The following is a 21,406-nucleotide window of genomic DNA, read 5'->3' as shown; positions in this document are numbered from 1 at the left end:
GACATCAGATATTTTGAATGTCTTCGGAGTATGGAAAAATATGTGTGATTTACTATTTGCCTTCTTTCAGATAAGTCTTTCAGGCACAGTTCTGGCATGTGAAGACAGCTGAGGAACTGTCTTGGCTAGGCCAGTAGGAGGCTTTTCTTCCTTCTTCTTTTCTTCTTTACTGGTGCATGTGTAGCTTCTTTGATTAATCCATCTATTTTTTCTTCCAAACAATCAGGGCAAAACAAGGAAAAGAAACAAAACTTGTGACACATGGAACTACGAAGTTGGACTTTTAACCTCATTTATTTGTATTCATTTGCTAAGTCCTTCACAGCAGGAATTGTCTCCTTCTCAAGTTAGTACAAGATGCAGCCCTGGAGGGGGCTTTGGGAATGACTGCCATCCATCCTAAAATAGCAAGGGCTGAGTTTCATCCAGAATGGTGTCTTTGCAGAGCATATGCACTGAGTAGTCTCAATTTCCAAACTTATTGTGGTTAACAGATGGAAAGGGAAAATATTTGCATCTTTTCATTACACAACAGAACAAAAATTTCTAAATGGCTTTCAGCAGAAATAGGCAAATTTCACATCTCTCAAGATACGATATAACAAAGCTGAACTATGCTACAGCTTTGAATCTTCAGCTGCAATTCTACATAGGTCTGAGAAAGCCCCAGTTGCTTGATGGTCTGAACTGGTTTCTGATACCTAATATCCTCTTGAAGATGAAGATGTAGGGTAGATCAGTATAGAAATGCCATAAAAAATGTATCCTAAACTGAATATACTAGCGTGTAGAAGTTACTTTATACTACAGGCCAAAGGCTTTCACACAACTTATATAATTTTTCTGAATCTTTCATACAACTTAAATTTCTTCTGCTAATTCTTCACTTTCAAAATTTCCAAATGTATTTATTGTACCCACTTTTGTCAAGTCATGACACTTTCAGACAGTGATAACTAGTAAGCAAAGCTACCCAACGTGTCACCCAAGATTTACCACAGTAGATAAAGCCCTGGTGTGAGATCCAGTTCCTTCCCTGCCAGAAAGCAGCTGGACTCAGCACCATAACTTGCTAACAGCCAGTGTGGGGCTTGTAAGGGTGACTGCATGGGACAAACTATTACAAGGGCATGAGACCTGCTGCTGAATGACAAAGATGCCACACTTCAGACTGTGATGCCACATGGAACCTTCTAGTCTGTGCTTTCCAACTCTGCCTCCTGCTGTGCCTGGTTTTTCCAGCTTGATCCCTTTCCTGTTGTGCTCCCAGTTTCAGTTGTCATTCTGTTGATTTGGCTGCAGTGAGCAGGGTTTATGACGGTCTTATACGAGCCCTGAGAGATAGGTTTGTTGGTGCGAATAATTCTCTCTCTAAGTCTCCTAATTGCTGCTAATATTTGTTTTGCTTTCATAACATCTCTAAGCCAGATTTTCCATGAAGAGGTTACCAATAATGCTGCATGCCCTGAGGATTCATGAGCATGCTCCCCTGCTGTGTCAATTTTTTACTCATTCTTGGTAAACAGCTCTTGTCTGGGACAAGTGTGACCTGAAAGACGACATGTGGTGCACTGATGCTCATCTGGATTTTAGGAAAATGCATGACGAGTTGAAGTCAGTCCTGTATCTGTGACTGCCGGTGGTATCAGGTTCCTCTCACACACTGTCTCCTCTGTGTGAGCCAAACTGCTTCAGGGCACAGGCCAGATTATAGCAGTGCTGTTTAGTTTCCTATCCAGCATTTAGCTCCCCACATTTTCCTTGTGGATTGCTTCAAACTGCCAGTCCAATCACGTGATTTAATATGCAGCCAGCTGGCTGGAGTACACTCAGAGCCTGGTTGATATTTGGAAAGAAGAACAATGCCTGATTTCAGCTGAAATAATGGAATATCCATAAAAACAACATAATTTTTAAGAGGCTGCACAGCTAGTCATTTGTCAGATTGGTTACCAATGATAGTCTTTCCATCAGAACAATTAAAGGGCTTCTACAAAAGCAAATCAGAAAGCAAGATAGTGGAAGACTGTCCTAAGAACTTTGCTGATGGTCCAAAACCTGAGCTTTGCCTCTCAGAATTCAGTTTCTCAGCAGAAGAAATAAAAGCTGGAGATAAAGGACATCAATATTAACCGGTTGCAGGATAGCATGTATGTATTTCCACAAAGATGTCTCTCAAACTACTAAGTGTGGTTTAGGTCTTCATTCTCCCTCTGCATTTCAGTCTGACATTTCATACCCAAGTGACTTGAGCAGTTTGGGCAAGGGCAGTGTTATCCCAGAATGAAAAACAGAAGTAGAAAAAAACAGCCAACATGCCAAGGGAAGAAAGATCACTCACTTCTGCTGCCTGATTTCCTCTTGTTTATTTGTGAATTTACATAAGTAAACTTTCATTTCTACTTTGGAGTTTGAGTTTGGTTTGTTTGCTTCTGTAGGAGAGTTTTCAAAAATACTGATTTTGGCTTTCACTTAGCAGAACTGAGTCTTGTGAGTGTGAAACTTGCAGGGCTTGTTTCTCATTCAGTCATACAGGAAGTTATCCAGGAAGCTGCAACCAAGTCAGGTGATAGTATGCAAACATTAAAGAATATTAATAAACTCTGAAGAATGATGATATGACATCTCATGACCTTAGGTTAGCAACAGAAGAAAGTTCTATTCGATTCAATTTAAAAAAAAGTTTGATCTACCTCCATAAATAAAAACCCTAACTATAATATTCCTGGTTATATATGTTTGACGTGTAATGATCCTGGTGTATGGAGAAATAATAACTCAGAGAATTGAAAGTAACCCGAACAATGTGCAATAGGGCCCTATGTAATGTGCCAATGAACAGTGACACCTGGCATGAATGGCACAAGGAAGACTCCTTCTCTTGATGAACTGGGGATTGATTGTCTGAAGGGTGGTAATTGACTGAGAGTTGGGAATTTGGGGGAGAGATGTATTGTATTGGAAGAATTCGGTGGGGGGAGGAGGAATGGTTTTTTTTGCAAGGTTTTCATTTTCCCTGTGTTTCTTTTTATATGTAGTTGTAGTGTAGTTAATAAAGTTTTCTTTTCTTTATTCCTAAGTAGAAGCCTGCTTTGCTTACTTCCTGGTCACATCTCACAGCAGACACCAGGGAAAGTGTATTTTCATGGGGGCACTGGCATTGTGCCAGTGTCAAACCATGACATTGTCTCAGCTGCTGTCCCACACACTTTTATGAATATGCTCCTGTGCTGCACCTGAGTCTAGTCTTGCCATAACTAGCAAGCCACACTAACTGAACAATGAATATGAGTTGATTTGTAGAAGGAAATCAGGGATACTGAAGCCCTGCTGCTGACTCTATGCACACTTCAGAGACATTTAATTTGGAGTAATTCTAGTTTGTTTTCTTGGGCTCTTGGATCATAGTGATTAGAAAACAGAATCAGTCATAGAACAGTTTGGATTAGAAGGAACATTTGAAAATATCTAGTCCAAACCCTTTGTGTGCTGGATATTAGGAACATTCTTTCCAATTATTTTTTTTCAATTCAGCTTGTGTCTTAGTGCCATGTCACAACCAGGCATGGTAGCAGGAGATGACCCAAAGACTGATGCAATAAATTCATGAGACTACTGAAAACGTTCAGACTCCTGAAGATATCCTGGGACAAAAAAAAATATAACTAGCCTAGATTATGACAATATTAATTCTATATAATTTTAATTCTTATTTTTCTAATTAATTAAATACATAAAATTTTAATGTTTGTCTACAATCTCAAATGCAAAACCACTTGGCACCTTCGTAGTCTAGTTTGTCCTTACCTTTATATACAAGAGTTGGCAGAAAGATTAGTGCAGTAAAAAGAAGAGTGATTTTTGAAAAATCTTCATGAGCTTCATGGGCGTCTGTCCTATTTTGGATACCTCTTGACCTGTTTTTTGAACTAAAAATAGCAGGAAAGTGAGATTGCAGACATCAGGCCTGAGAACTGCTGAGCAGATGCAAGAGAACTGTGCAACAGTTACTAACTTATTTTCTTGTCATAGATATCTTGGGCTTTCCATGCAGTCCTGCTCTTTAACTAGTATTGAAACCATCTATATTAATCAGCCTGTTCATAGGGCAGGAAATTCATTAATAAGTTATTTAAGCAAGGAGATTAGATCCTGGCCCAACTCTCACTGACCTCAATGCAAGGATTTTACTTCTCAGATCTTAAAAAAGACAGTGACAGAGTTATTGTTTGCTTCCCTAAATACAAACAGATTGGGCTATTAAATTAACTCATCACATTTATATTAATGTGGGATTTATTTATTTATAGAGCAGAATAAAAACATGAGTGCTGTTACACAGATGAGCAATACAGTGGAAAATGAAATGTCTTTCAGTGAATACATTTACTTTAATTCATGACTCAGGCCTAATTCTTGTCATGATTTTTTAATGATAAATTCTAAATAAAATAAGATTACAGTGATAAAATAACATCTCTTACCAATGATTACGTAGAGCACACACCAAACAGTTAGACTGTCTGTCTACTTTGCCTGTTAAACATCAACTTAGCTTAATTTTTCACTATTATTTCCAAAACTGTCTTTGAAGTTTGATCTGGAACAACTCATCCCCAGAACAATGTCTTAGACTTCCCTGCCCAAAAGAAACAATTAAATTACAAGGAAAATAAACAATTTATCATTCCCGTGATTAATACTCACTTTTGCCTGAAACCTACATTAAGGAGATCTCATCTGTCATAAATTCTTTTTTGATATGCATCTGAGTTGCTTGAAGTAAGAGATTTCTCAATTACAGCAACCCAGAAGTATTAAAAATGATAAGTTTTTAGTCATAAAGTATCATCCCATTGAAAGCAAATTGGTCCTTGGGAAGGAACAGGATAAATTAATCTTTATATCTAGAAATAAAAACAATTCTGAAAAATTTATGACATCAACTATTGCCATTGTTAACATGATTGTTTCCAATATCTGTACAGGCATAATAAATCTGCAGTCAATTTTAAGTTTATGGCATTTCTTGGTATGCAAGAGACTAGTGCTAATGAGAAGGGCTTGCTAGCGTCAACTCCATGCTTAAATTTGACAAGACATCTCAAAGGAAGTATGAGGAACAACTAAAATGGAATTTCACATGTAGTAGCCTATTGCATTTGCTTTTTTATTGTCAGTCAAGATAAACAAAGAGGGACAATTTTACATGTCCAGTTGAGGGTGAAATTATTTGCATTTAAAAGGGCCTGCAACTATAAACTTTATAACCTAGGATCATTGTTGCTACTATAGATGTCTACAACAGGTGAGATAAATCCCATGTCAACATGGAAAATAATTAAGCTGCATGTATTGCCATGTTCCACCCCTTCAGCTTTCCCCATCATTCCTATTTTTCTGTGCTTTGTCTTAATATACAACTTCAAGGCTTTCTGACACTAGAAAACTAGGTTATTTAGAGTAAAACTGGCACGAGCAGTCAGTTTCTACAGAAGAATCCTATGGGAAATGATCTCAATGGCTTTAGTGAAGTCCAGGTAGACTGCATCCACAGTCTTTCCCTCATGCAGGTCATCTGATCATAGAAGAAGACCAGGTTGGTCTTAGAGGACCTGTCTTTCCTGAACCCAGGCTGGCTGGGCCTGATCCCCTGGTTGTCCTGCACATGCTGGATGATGGCACTTATTATGATCTGCTCCATGATCTTCCCTACTTGATAAATTTCTAAGCCTAGTATAGCTTTAGCAAAAAAATTGCTTAGTCTATGTTTCTTTTATCAATTTGTGCTTCTATGGTCATTTGCATAAGACTGTTGGTCGAGTAACTGTTATTCATCTGCAGCAGTTAGAAATGGTAAGATGCAGATAAATTATGTGACTATCAAGTTTTTTATTCAAAATTTTAATATTATTTAGGCAATCGTGTAAAAATAGCACAATTGTTTTGACAAATTAGTAACTGTAGTATAATATTCAGTTTCTAAAAGTGTAGATTTTTGTGTGTGTGTAAAATGTAAAACACATTTTGAAATGTGTTTCAAAATAGTTGAAATACAATGTTCTTTCATTGTTCTTTCACTTGTGATTTATTGCCCCACTAATGCAGGTCTGTACCTATAGCATTGTCTGTTTGCCATACATTCTGCCATGATATTCTTTTTCATTTTATGTACTTTCTAAGGATTTAACAGTCTTTATGTGTGCCTTAATATCAACATCAGTAAACTGAGAGCAGCATCTTGACTGCCAGTATGTATTTCAGATGTCCACTAATAAATATACTAGCAAGGGAAAGAAATTCTTCCTAGGTGAAATAACTGTTGAAAAAAACCTATGTGAAAATCCAACTCACTGTGGAAAGAAAACTGGTTGAAAGGTGGTGCCTTTCACACAACACTCTGTGCTGCAAGTCTAAATATGAGAGATGTGCAGTTTGTGCAGTGTTATGGTCCATGAGTCCATGCCAGTGCCTTGGAATAGCATTTTCTCACATCTGTTCCTTCCTGAAGTGTTTGCCAAAAATGTTGAAAGAAATTGTTTCAAGCCACTAAAATACTTGCATTGTTGTTTGTTTTGGTTTTTTTTTAAATAAACCTTTTTCACATTAATGGTCTATTTAAACATGACATGGTCTGTCATAGTTTAAACTGTAGTCTAGTTTTCCCATGATTTGTCCTACACAACAGTGATTTTTTTTTTCTTGGAAGGATAGCTTGCAAAGAAATGGTCTTCATAGATGAAGGTAATTGTTTGTAATAGGAAAATAATGAAGAAAAAGCACAACAGTTCTCTTTTTTGAAAAAGATTGAAAAGATCACTCCTTCAAACCTGAACAGAAACTTTAAATTAAAGTATTTGTCCCAAGGACAAGAATAGTCCAAACAACTAATCCTGATTATACAAGGATGTGAGGGTAGTAAACCAATAATGTTAAATCATTTTAGCAATTTTCATTTTTTTCTGACCTACATTAGTGTCTTATTGTTCTAATAGCTCCCAGTTTGCAGCTTCTTTGCTACACCTCACTGAAAGATAAAGGTCATCTGCATTCCTGTGCACAGGCTCCTTTATTGCCTTCTCTGTGTCTAAGTTGACTACATTAACCCCTGTATTACAGCTTTCTTCCCTGCCATTGTCCAAGACATGCTAAGGACCTTGGACTGGGGCTATTTTCCAGAATGTATATGTATTTTCATTTGCCTTGGGACCTTTGTTTATTCATAGTATTAAATTCTGAAATTTAATTGTTTTTCAGCATCCAAAATTTTAATCTAAGCACCATGAGGACGGGGTTCTTGGAGTGTTTAGGTACTTTTATATATGGAAAGTAAGGTTTTAAATTAAAAGGTATGAGCCTCAAGTGGCTGCCTGTCTGGTTTTTTTAAAGACTGCAGCAACTTATCAGTGCATACATATGTGTTACACCTCTGGAGGTGTTAAAGAGGAAAGGTTAGAAATTCTGTGTTTTCTCTGACTGTGCAAAAAGCGCTGGCTGAGTACAAGCTTACAAGGTATTCTTCTGAACTCAGACACAATAGCAGAGGCAACATTTAGGGATCTGATAGTAGGGGTTCTGATATGTGTCTTGCACACCCTACTATTAGTTTTTCAATAAAAGCCTTAGTTAAAGATATTGGCTGGGAGTACTCTAAAATCAGAGGAGTATGAAAGGTCATTTGTGTGATTGCAATGTTACTACTGATTTTTGTAAAGGTTGTAGAACTTAAAGGATATCTGTCTCAACAATATTTCTTTTGGAGCTGTGCTTGTTTTTATAGCAGTTACATCCTAACAAAGAATGTAATGTGGCTAGTTAGGTTTAAAATAACAGCTGAGGCAGGTAACCTAGCTTTTCCATTTTATTGGCAGCAAGAGTTTGGGCACTTAGAACTGAAACCAGCCTGTACCTTCAATTCTAAAAACCCTGAGATGTTGACTTAGTGGCTGCTTTAGCCAAGGTATGCCAAGTTTTTTTCGGTTTTTGTTAACAGCAAAAACCAGAAAAAAATTGAACATACCTTGTGACTGAAGATCAGAAGGATCAGACCTGACATGGGAAAAGGAGGAAGGAAGAATGGTTGAAACTACAGATCCTGAGAGTTCAAATTTGCATTGCTGTGGGTGCTATAGATGGTGTAAGTATGGAAATAACTTACCATTTCCTATTGGAATTTCAAAATTTCGTGATGTCACACAGGAGACAGAGACTTGGAGACTTTTTTTCCTTTCCAGTGGTGTTAAGTGAAATAAAAATAAAGCAAATACTGCTTCCAGTAAAATGAAACTGTCATAACACAGTCAAATACTTGCAAATATTGAAGAATGGAAGAGATAGCTAAAAATAAAAAATGTGAACAGGTACACATAGGGCTGGACTACCAAGAATGTTTCATGCCAAGATTATAAATTCAGTTCCCTAGAGTCTTTCTATAGTGAGCTAAAAAACCCCTAGCTATTTTCAGCGAGGCATTCAAACCACCAGCAGGTGCTCACCAGCTGCTCAAGGGCAGGCTGCAGGGAGCCCTGAAAAACTTGGTCTGGTGACAATGTCCCTGCCCATGGCAGGGAGGTGAGAACTAGATTGTCTTTAAGGTCCCTTCCAACCCAAACCATTGGGTGATTCTATAGTTTGAAACAAAGGCTTATCTGAGTTACACTTCAATGCAATAGCTCTATCACTAATATAGAGCAATCCTGCAACCTTGAAAGTCAGGAAAGTTGTGAGTTTATTGCTTTGACGGTTTAGTGAGAAAAAGGAGAACATGGCTTCACTGTCTGTCATTGGTGTGAGAGCTGTAAACATGTCTAAATATCATTTAGAAAAGTAGTTACATCTATGCATGACAGAAGGCTCTAACCACTAGAAAAATATTAAATAATGGTTATTGCCATCAGCTGAGGGATGGTACAGACTGTGGTCTTTGGCTTTCAAATGATCTATGTTTGAATTCTACTGCATTAAAGTTTAGCAGGAGTACACTCATGTCTTATGGCTACTTCAAAGGTGGATAAATACAGACTCTGGCAAGTAGAATTACTTTCATTGTGCAACAGAGATCCACTATTATAAACATCCTGTGTAGTCATTTCTTCACTGTGGCCTCTTGCTAACTTTAATACAGGGGTCTTGCTCTTCTTGTTAATTTCCACTGTATGCAAACAGACTATGTAAGACATCTCTGTCTCCAACCATGTCAGAGACATTCTCAAAGAGAAGGAGAGGTTGGAAGCAGGTCCAGTAATTTCAGGGCACAACAATGGAAGCATTAGATCATCTCAATTTGCCTTTAAAAATATTTTCTTAACTTGCTTTTCCAGCTGGCTTAAATTCTTTGTTTGAGCTCTATGGAAATCAGATTAATCTTGACCCTGAATGCATTGATGAGTTCCTGGTCCATTTATTATTACAAATGATTATTTTTTAGAGGAAAAACAGTGGCTAGGAGAAACATTATAGAAATGTTTTCTTAACTCTGGTGCACCTTGGGAAATTCAGGTTTGGGTGAAACTTTAACCTTTTGTTTCCACTGCAAGGTGGGAACATTTAAATTCTACCGACCTGCTATTTTCACATTATTTAAAAAGACCCTCTGTGGGCTATAATAAATTCTGTGTGTCTCCAAATAGAGTTATGTGGATTATGTGTGCTGTTTTTCCTAGTATTTCATCAGGCTCATTATTAATATTGAACATATCAAAGGAGTAGCCAAAATAAAGCAAACTGTAACAGCTGTGGAGATACACATTTCTGTATACTGGCATGCTGATTTGTGAATTATGTGTTTCAAGTAACCTCATTAAAATGTGTCCTTTGGGAAAAAAAACTACATCTCTCTTTTTTTTTTGAAGCCTTTTTCTCCCCTTACATTCCTGAAGTGATGGAAACATGGTGCAAAACATCACAGGCCAAGACATTACAATAGAATCTTGAAAAGCAGAAGAAATGTGCTTGAGACATTTCAAAAATTGAAAATTTTAGCCACAGTGGTTCCCCCAGTGCATGAGAGCTACTGTCAAGTCTAAATAAACTCAGAGTGCCATGTAAATACTTGATGTGCTGGAAAACATGGCTTGAGAGCAGAACCAGGCAGAATAAAATGGGCCTGAACTCCTCCACTACCTAAAGAAGAGTCACAGAGAAGATGTGGTGAGAGTCTCCCCGGAGCTGGTCCCCAGAGCAGACATATTAATTTTCTTCAAAAACCAAGGTATCAAAACCAAGATGTGAATCAAAACCACAAGCAAGTTGACTAAGTACAATTATAATTGCACTTTTGGAAACTTCTGAATTTGAATTTTCATGCCAGTGGGTGCTGTCATTAAGTGGGTTATTTCAAACAATTATGTGAATTTTTTCCACACTGCTCACTGGGGCTGGATCTGGAAATCTGTGGCAGAGGACAGTAAAACTCTTCCTATTGGACTAACTGGTGACCCAAGCTAGCAGATCTGATCAAAGGCTTCATTCTCTTGAACCCTTTGCTAAGATCTCACATCTTACCATTTGTGAGTAATGTTTCACACCATCTCCAGTTGTCCCAGAGACTGCACTGATTCTGGTGGGTGATGCTCTGGCCCCTGATACCACTGACACCTTCATCACCTCTTGGCTAGACTATAGCTGTGTGGCAAACCTGAGCATGATGCCTACTGCACTTCGGAAACTCCAGCTGATAGGGAAGAATGGAACACATCTTCACAGCCACACTGCCTACCTGGGATCCACCAAGCCACAGAGATTACCCACGGTATTTCAGTTCAAGCTTAAATTTCTTTTATACTCTCTGTGAAGAAATAAGTGATTGATCCAGTATTGGATCATTGGGACTGCAAGAAAAATGGAGATGGACTTTTTATGAGAGCATGTAGTGACAGGACAAGGGGCAATGGCTTTAAACTGAAAGAGGGCAGGTTTAGTTTAGCTATTAAAAGGAAATTCTTTACTGTGAGGCCAGTGAGGCACAGGAACAAGTTACTCAGAGAAGTCTTGGCTGTGCTATCCCTGGAAGTGCTCGAAGCCAGATTGAATGGGGCTCTGAGAAACCTGGTCTAGCAGAAATTGTGTCCAGCCGTGGCACAGGGATTGCAATGGGATGGTCTTTAAGGTACCTTTTAACCCAAACCATCCTTTGATTACAACTTCTGCTCTTTTGCTACAGACAGTGCATTGCAAATGGGATAAAGCTTGTCTCTCAGAGCTTTCTTGCGTTTCAGATCTAGAGCTCTTGCTGGGTCAATAGAATGGCAGTAGCTCTTATCCCTCAGGAACTTCTTCCTGTTCAGTCTCCTATTCCACTCTGCCTTTTCTAATGTAAATACATAAAATCTTCCCTAATACTAAAACTCAAATCCTGCCAGAACACTTCTCCCTCTGGAAAGCATGAGAAAATAGAAGTCATACAAGAGATACACAGTCCTGTTGCTTACTGCAAAGCAGGAAGTCAGGGAGCAAGAAAGGACTGTAGCTAAGAGGACCTATGTGGTAGAGCAGACTGACCACACACAGCTAATAGCAAGTCCAGAGTCAAAGTTGTGGCTTTCTTTTGAACAGAGGTAGTTAAGAGGTATAATGGCTAAATTTAGTGATGGAAAATATTTTCTGAGCTCTCTGAAAAATTAATTTTGTTTGTTAGCACTAGAAACAGTTGATAAAATCAGAGAATATTTCATGGTTTTAAGTCATCAGAGTATTTACGCAGACATTTAAGTCCATTCCTGCTTAGTGAAGCATATGAGTATTTTAGAGTTTTATTTCTACTTTTCTATTCATGCTGGCAATATGAGAAGTGGGCCTGGATGTTAACACAAGAAGGAAACAACTTTCAGAATTTTCTGCTGTGGAAGCAGAACATCTGACAAGCTAATGAAATAAAAATTGGACAAACTAAGAATGCTGGTCCCTCTGAAGTAAGCAATTAGTTCTGGGAGCAGAACTAAAGATGCTTATAATTTTTAGAACTTGGACTCCTAACAAGGTAGAGGTTTGTATGGGTGATACAGAAGTGCAATTCCAAGATCCACTTCAGTAACAATAATAGTAAAAAAAGAAAAAAAATTTGCTAGAACTTCCAGTACTCTGCCTTCTGAATATAGCCTCTCAAAAGAAAACTACCAAGGATTTCCTAATATTTTGGTGAAATCTCCCTGAATAACTAACTATGACTTGTCCTAGGGAATTCTGTAGAGCTCTTTAAAATATTCCTTATTTCAATCTTCTGTACATTATCCAGTGAAAGCAATTCCTTCTGTGTATCGCAGCTGACCTACAGTACCACTTCAGTTTGGGAGCAATGCAATAAAAACAGCTAAAGAATGTGCTGATGACAAAAGTTATTGAGGGAAGCGTCATGAGGTTTATAGCACCTTCTTAGTTTCCTGGTGCTTAAAATCAGCTGAGCTAGCAAAGCAGAGAACTGCAGCTGGGAATCAAAACCAGCTTTCAAATGCAAGCGTTACTGATATTACAGAGGAATACATCTGAAGAGAAAAGCAGAATATGCCTCTCCAGCACCAAAAATCTGTTCATCATATTATTTTGCCTTTAACTAAGCTTTCTGTGCTCCAATTGAAGTATTTGAAGGGATTACAACAGCTGTATATTTATATACATATATATATATACACCTACATACAGTCAGGTGTATATATAGGTCTATATGCAGGTATATTTCAGGTTCAGAAGAACTTCTTTTTAAAAATTCCATATTGTGTTCAGTGTGAAATGGCAGAACGACTTTGATTCCAAGAAATTAAAAGGAACCTTGCAATGAATTTGTGGGTCTCCACTGAAGTTGCATGCACTTCTATAGTCAACATTTGAATAAGGTTTTGCAGCTCACTAAAATGACTCTGATTCCTCTACCCACATGCTTTTTTTCCAAATAACTTTCTAGTCAGTGTGTCAACATGGTTTTCCAGCCATGATTAACAGCGATGAAGAACCAGTTATCTGACAAAGCTATTATATTTTATTATTTCACGTGGGTCAGAAACACAGAGTTCAGCTGTAAATTTCACTTTCTCACATGTCAGTGGTAAAATCACATTGTCAGTCGAAGTAAAGCACCTGAAAAAAGCTTTGAAGATTTCTATCTGTAATGAATACATTGGCATATCAAATACCAATAATGCAAACACTGTCAATTCAGGAGTTTAATAAATTGTGCACTATTGAGGGCATACATTTAAATTATACAAGTAATAGGTACAGTAGAAGGGAAGAAAAAGAGAAATAGGGAAATAATCACAGTAATCACAAAGAATTGCTGGGAACTTTCAAAGAACTGCTAGGAACTTTTCCTGTTATACCGTGGTATTTTTGAGATATAGTATTGTAACTGTTTTGGTAATGCGAATAATAAACAAAGAGAAGAAAGAGAAAGAAATATTTATTACGTTCACTTTAGTCACATATGTAGCAGATCATGTGGAGGATCAGATAATTATGCTTTCCTTCTTCACCTGGGACAGATCTTCTGTGGATCATCCAATAATTGGTGGATGTCAATGGTTATTTGATCAGTGCCTTTGTTCTGTTATATTGTGTTGTTATATAGGAAGTGTACTATAGTCTTCTATGCAAAAAAGGTCTGTGAGAACCTCAAGGATGATTTGCATTGATGAATGAAAAGAAATACATAACTGCAGTTGTAAAAGAAGATTTTAAATACAAATGCACACTAAGGTTAATGCTGTTTTCATCAGCAAAATGTTCTGCAGAGCATTCTTTGCACAGAATGCTTTCACTATTTTCCTATAAAAGCTATTTGTCACTCAGCTATTTGTAAAAAAATAAAATTCCAATATTCACTCTATTTTTTCTTTCTTTACTGTTATTTTTTTATAACCTGATGCAGAGGAATTTTTGAATCATAAAGAAAGACAAGAGCTATTGCTTCATAGCCTTGAGTATCTGAAATAGCAAAGATATTTGGATATGCTTCCACTATACTAAATCCTGGATGACAGCATTAGCTGCTTTCTATTGTGAATTCCTTTGTTTGTGTTCCTAAGTATAAATAATGCGAAGTAGTATGACTACAAATAATATAATCATGCATTAGTTCACTGGCAAAAGGAATCACAGGACTGCCTTACTAAGGCTGACATCTCCACTTTTTCCCTTGGACATCCTCCATTTAACAAAGGGCAGATCCGGTATTTATCTTTCTGACAGCCCTCAGCACAAAGCCCAATGTCTGCAGGAGCTGGCCTTTGGGCTGGAGAGGCCTCTGGAAGTGGGTAGTATCTGTTTCGAGATGACTTGTTAATGTAATTCTTTTCACACTTTAACAAAACATATCCCTGTGAGATGTTCAGAACACTCTTAAAAGGAGGTGGAAACTTTCTCTAAAACAATAGAAACCTACAGATAAAGGACTGCACAGAAATTTTTTGTAAATTGGCTATTTTGTTAAGTCCTTTTTGGAGGCTCTGTCACAATGGCAGAGAGTATATGCATGGATGGATGGATATGAGGCAAAAAGATAGAACTTAAGAAGCAAAAGGCAAATATTTCTTCACAGGAAATCTGGCCAACATGAGCTTTCAACATGTCCACACAGTGTTGCAGGCATTACTTGATTTAAAGAATCATGGAATTATCTAGGTTGAAAAATGCTTTTAAGACCATTGAGTACAATCATCACCAAACACACCACTAAGCCACATCCCTAAGCACCACATCTACACGATATTAGAACACTTTTAAAGAGCTTGTCAGGACTGCCAGTCTCATACACACTATGTGGTCAACAGTGCCCCTGCATTAAGCAAAGTATTGCATAATTTCTGTATAGAAAAACACACACAAGTGTTACTGAGCCACATCCACCTGTGTCTTCAGGAGGTGGTCACACAATAAGCAGTGTCTGTGTCCAGAGGAGCTCCTGGGCTGTCCAGAGCTGCTGTGCCATTTCAATCACCAGCTACAAAGAAGACAAGGAAGAAAGAAAGACAAAAGCAAGGTGAGTAAGTGTGATGGAGCAGAGATAAAATGGAGTAACGAGTGTACTTGGAGTGTGAGAGGGTACTCATTAAGGGAAAGAAAGAAAACACCGAGACAGAAACCTGCACCAAAGATCAAGTGGAAAAGCAACACAAAACAGAAAGAACAGCAGAAAAATACTCATGGGGAAACAAAGCTCAACTGAATTTAGGTACAAAACATTTGAAGGACAGCAGCAGCCAAAAAGGCAAATAGATATTGTGTGTCCATGATGACAGTCACCACCAAACTTTCTCATGACATGACAGATTTCATACTTTTGAAGATACTTTTTGAAGTAAATTGTTTTGCCATGTTGTAAATCCCAACAAATTTAAAATTTTTTGGGACCATTAAAGATAAAACTAACAATAGAAGTGAGTCTGTTCTGAAGAACAAGCAGTTTCCCTCTGACAGTAAAGCAAAAACAGGAATGAAGTTTTTTTAAACATTAATCTTCTAAGAAGTTTTACTCTAAAAGTATGAAAATATTGTAGTGTATAGGGGGAAAAATAGTTAACACAATTTTTTCCCCACACCAGATAATTCCTGTATTAGAAATAGACAATTTGATATTTAAGGAAGAGTACCAAGGAAAAGCATTGTGCCTAATCCCATATGGAACCTCATTTCATACCATATGCATTTTCTTTAAATGTCTGATAGAGTATGTTGATTAGCGAGATTTAAACGCTTTGAGAAACTACATTCTGTTTAAACAATATCCTAATTTATAAATAGTGGGAATCCGAGGAGTCCTATGAGATTTTAACAGGTGAGTTAATTTCTCAAGTATAACCTGCTACAGGGATACAGCCCCAGTTTTCATCAAATATTTTTGATTTTTTTCTCCACTGGTTATAATTATTGTCATTTCCTGCTGGGCACATAGTGCAGCGTGTGTATAAGTGTAGAGTTAGAGGCAGGATGGAAGGAATTAAAACAGAAAAAATAAAGTACACTTGATGCTTTTCCACCTGAAAGAAGCCTAGTTACTTGCCTAAACTTTAGGACTCATCTCTTTAATTTTGCTCAACTGTTCTATTGATGTTCATGGAAATTCCAAGCATGGAATGAAAACAGAATAGAGCTTACTGTAATTTGGGAAGAAAACAAAATATAAAGCAGCCATTTGTAAAGTATTTCTAATTGCAATCATTTCAGATCACACCATTCTTAATATGCTTTCACAAGCGTGAAGACAGAAGTCAGCCAAGTTGATAAACAGAATTCAATGCAGAATAATACAAATTTGTATTTTCAAGGTTTTAAAAGCTGTGTATCTCTTCTATCTGTTGGCTGTATCTCTTCTTCACAAGTGGCAGCCAGGAACTGTCAGATGATGCATGTTATCTCTGCTAATGATGTCACCAGTGTACTTTTTTATGTGCAATATATTAATAATTTTGTTTATAAGCTGACTGTCCAGGAAAAAAAAAAGGGTCAAGTTGCCTCACTAAAAACCCAAGAAGATAAAACAAATGGACAGAGCAGATATTAAACTGTTATTAAAAAATATCTTGTCAGTCATTAATTGATTTTGGTGGTTTTATCTGATTGCTGTGCCAGTTGGAACTCTTATAGCAAAAAAAAAAAAATATATATGTCTATTATATATGTCTATTTCCAGCCAAAATTAATCGAAAATCGAGAAAGGAGGCAGATTTTAACCAGACTTCAAATGCACATGAACTAATTTATTGGATGTTCTTTTCAATTTTCTTTTTGGTATGAAGCAGAGAAGTGTGGGATGAAAAAAAATAGAAAATATTGAACTGCAAATTTGACTAATTTCTTTTGCTTCAGCTGTGTTTTTTTGTTCAGTGGCACATTGTCTCTTTCAGAAATTTTGTAAACTTTCAATAATTTTTCTCTAAAGACCTGGCAAATATAGACATGTCTGGTCTTCCAGGTGTGTTGTCCGTACTGACAAATTAAATGGCTTTTGGATATGGAAAATTGTAGCTAATGGTGATCTAGACTGGAATATGGGAGAAGAAAGGACTTTGAGCCAATCTGATGTTGGATACATCATAAGCAAGGTGCAGTGATATGGCACTGGAGAGATTTCTAACCATGATTAGATGATGTAACTCCTGAATAGGCAAAAGCCAGTGAATCTATTAATACTTTTTACTAAGTTTAAACTTTTGCAGTCAACAGTGTACCTGAGTCTGAGCAGATTTGTTGTTGCTGGCTCTGTCTGACAGCTGTATTTTGCATGCACCACATGCTGTAGTGGGATTTAATAGCCCATCACTGCATCCGCTCAGCATCAAGGCAATGATGGACTTGATTACTGAGTGAAGAAAGTACGTGCAAATCAATCTTTTCCAAGCATTTGTAAGGAAAAAATTTGCTCACAGGCATGGGCCCCAAATAAATTCATTTATTTTGTTACAGTGATACCTGCAAGGGCCCCTGACACCTAGTATTTGTGGTGAGCTTTTACAAAAATTACCATTTTTTTAAGATCATCTCTGGCTGGACAAAGTTCTGAGTAACCTGATATATTTTACCAGTCTTTAAGCAGGGCTTTTGACTAGAAATGGACTAGAGGTCCATTTCAATCTCAACACTTCTTTGATTTTGTGATTCTATTATTATGATTAATTGTGATAAATTATACTTACATGTGTTGATAATTATTATTAAGGAGGTATATGCAAACATTTAGTGTTCATGGGTGTGTGGATCAGTGTGTGTGCAGGTACAGATTTTTTGTGCATAGACCCCTGAAGAGATACTGGTCCCCTTCACTGGCATTCCTGAAATGCAGACAGGGATATTGCCATAGAAGTTTGGGTTATCGACAGGGCTGATGTGGCTGGTGAGACAGACTAGTAGGTGGGAAATTAGGGGCTCTCTGTTTTCTGACAAAGAAACCTTTTCTGGTAGAGAAACATTCTGGGAGAAACCTTCCCCTGCAGTTTGCAGGCCAAAGGAGACCAAGTGCCTTGCTGCTGAGACAGTCTCCCCTGTGTGAGGCATAGGCCAGCTTCCCCATCTCCATCAGGCATCATTCCTTCCTTCCTCCTCAATATGATGGAGGTGATGGTGATGGAAACAATGAGGCAATACATAAATACCAGAAGAATTCTTTGTCCAAACCTAAATAAAAATTGACCTAATCTGTCTCCTGTCTGTGTCTCATTAAAATTAAGCTGTATTGAAAATTCAAAATGTTTAGCAATGTCAGAGTTTAATTACTATATAGTGGGAATGAAACTGTGTATAAAAGCACAATTTTCAGGGAAAGTCAGCTTCTGGATGCTGTGCTAAGGGCTGGGTGATTTTCAACATTTACTCTGTGGAAAAAGAAATTCATTACAGAATGGAAAATAGAGCATATTTTGAGAATGTGCAAAGGTATACCACTAAGTAGAAAGATACACTGAAAGCAATAATTACACTGAGCTCAGGTTTCTAGCCACAAGTGTGAACTTTCTCCAAAATACTCCCATGGCTGCACAATCCCTAAACCTCAGCATTCCTTTTTTGTTTAGTAAATCACTGTGAAGTCTATTGCCTAATGTACTCTTCATGCTTTTCAAACACTTTGTCCTCATAGGAAATAACTACTTCATCCTTCCAACTGATGAGCTAGACTGGATCATTGTTCCAGCTGAGTTCAAAGTGTAATTACATCCTGAAAAGGAAAAGCTATAAAACATCAGCCCTTTGAAAAAACAGGAAACTTCTCAATCATCATGTAAGGATGCTCTGTGTGCACCATGAGTAGGCATCAAGAGTTTTGATGTGATGTGTTTCGATAATTTATGGGAAAATTTTGTGTCCCACATACCCGAGCTCTCAAATGTTCACTTCTCACTTTTCCTCAGATGACTTTTGCCTTCAAAGTATCCACTGTTGAAGAGAGAGCTTGTGGCTCAGGTTCATGTGGGGAAACCTGCAGCTGGATTCCAATAAGTAATTTTACCAGTTGTCTTCTTAATCTGCCAGCTAAGTACCTTTCTGTTTCAATTTTCTTTTAACATGAGAAAGCAAATCTGTCACATTAAATAGCTTAAGTAAAGGTGAAATATATGCTATCTGGGAGAACTTAAGTCAAAAATGGGCATGTGCACTACATATGCATTCCAAAAAGAGCATATGATTTTAAAATCTAGAATGCCCCTAATCTCAGAATCCTCTGATGGAGCGTTCAAATTAATCTGAGAAAAGAATAAATAATATTTAAAATAATTTGAGAAGTCATCTACTCTGGAATATTTTAGTATTTTCTGTCATTAATTAGAGCAAACTCAAGCATTAATTAACCCGCATTTCCAGAATTATTTTGTCTTGTTTTTATATTTCTTTCAGTTTTCTGTATTTTCTAACCACTGGAAAGTTAAGCATTGACATTTTCCTTTGCAAATATTGTTCACTATATATTGGGTCCATTTATAATAACTGCTCAGATTGGGACAGTGATGCAGGTGTGATCATACAATCTGCATTCAGATCTCAGCTTTGAGAACCAGGCTCCCAGGACAAAATTCAGTGCTACTGTTGTTCCTTTAGTGGTTTGGTCTGTTCTGCATTTACTGATACTGAAAGTTCAATGATCACAACATTATATCATCTCCTCAGAGGACATTAAACCAAATGCAAATAGAGTGCAAGTCTGTATGATTGCTCAGAAAAGATTTTGAATTTTCTTTATCTATTATTCAATAATTGATTCAGGATACTACTTTACTGCTGCAGCTTGTATGCAAAAAAGAAGAAAATTGAGATGTACAGAAGTTAGTAGAAATAGATGAAAAAATTGCTTTCAGCTCAAGGATTAAATAAGTTAATAACTTTATGTTAATAATTTCTGCTACTTCTGGGTTGTGTGAACTCATTCTCTAGGCTAGTTCAGGTCAACAGGTCTTGTAATTTTCATTATGTTTCATTATGGAAGTACTTTCCAGGCACATTATCCATGATCAGTGGACTATATGAGTCTACTGGTTTACCGGTCTACTTTATTAGTCTACTGGTTTATTAGTTTACTAGTTTAGTGGCCCTTGCTTTAAGTGATGTGTTGCACTTGAGTATTTCTGTATAAAAACCACACACAAACAACATTACTGAAGCACTTCCACCTGTGCCTGCAGGATACACCTTCACAACAACCAGTGCCAATGCCCAAAGGGACTCCTGGCTTTCCAGAACTGCTGTGCCTTTTCAGCTCTCAGCTACAAAGAAGGACTCAGATTTCTGCCTTGGCCAAACAGCGCCGCGTAACATTATCTTCATCTGTTGCAGAAGATAAAACCAAATCTACCTGAAAGAAAAAGTGAATTGATGGATCCAGATTCGCCCTGTATTTCCAATACAGGGCTTACATGGCTTTTCTTATTTGAATTTTGTTTGGTAAAATATCTGTTACAGGCCTGGGTTTTAAAAAACTAAATTGGAAAGACAGGGATAGGAATCACACAATATATATTTACAATGAGCAGAATAAAAGTTTATTTTATAATAACTACCTGCAAGATGAATATCTTAAAATACTTCCCTTTTTCTGTATAAATAACACTTCTCAGATTTTTCTTAGCTCCCTGAACATAATTTCCTAGAATCTTAGACATCTCCTAGTAACATAAACACAATTTATCCTGTTCTACCTCAAAGTGGGCACTATACAGTACTTTCTTAAATGCTCTAAACTTATCCAACTAAAAAAGTTTGAAACCAAAAGGAAATCCTTTACAGAGACACAGAAATTAAAAGAAAATAACTTATTAGGCCTTGGTCCAAACTATCCTAACAAGTATGCAGACTTTCATTGCACCACTGAGTTTTGCATCCAGTCTTTGGGGCTACAAACAGTAGCAAAATGAAGGAAATATTTACCACTTGATAGAATTTCACTAATGCTTCCTCTAAATGCCTTAAAATTAAAATTATTGTTAAAATTACCAAGCACTATAGTGCTTGCAATTTTGCTCAATCAGAATCCCACCATGAGAATTTTGTGTACTGAGTTTTTTATCAGTACTTTGAAATATTAAAATGCTTTCTGGTATTGAATCTTTTAAAAATTAATTATATTGAAGCATTGTGGAACAAAAGATAACTGTCAAAAAACTTGATTTTAAAATTGCATGACAAAACAAACCATGGTATCTATCATAAGCTTGATTTAATACAATTTTTTCTTCAGTTTTTTTTTTCCCCCCAGCATTGTAATAAGCTAAAGAGCTATCTGTGCTTTTGAGAATTATGCACATTACTAAAAAGAAAATGGTTGGGGCCTTTCAATTTTGGTGAGACAAGATTCAGATATCATGAAGCTTGTGGACAGAGATTGCCAAGCATGGCATTTCTGTTTTCCATGATTAGTGAGTTGTCCTGTTGGACGTGCTGCAAGAGCACCTTCACCTCCTGTGACACTCTGGTCAGTTATTTCCTTTGGTTTTAA

This window comes from Camarhynchus parvulus, chromosome 3, assembly GCF_901933205.1.
Source record: "Camarhynchus parvulus chromosome 3, STF_HiC, whole genome shotgun sequence".
Lineage (NCBI taxonomy): Eukaryota > Metazoa > Chordata > Aves > Passeriformes > Thraupidae > Camarhynchus > Camarhynchus parvulus.
The sequence above is the reverse complement of the archived record's forward strand: the minus strand, read 5'-3'. Positions refer to the sequence as shown.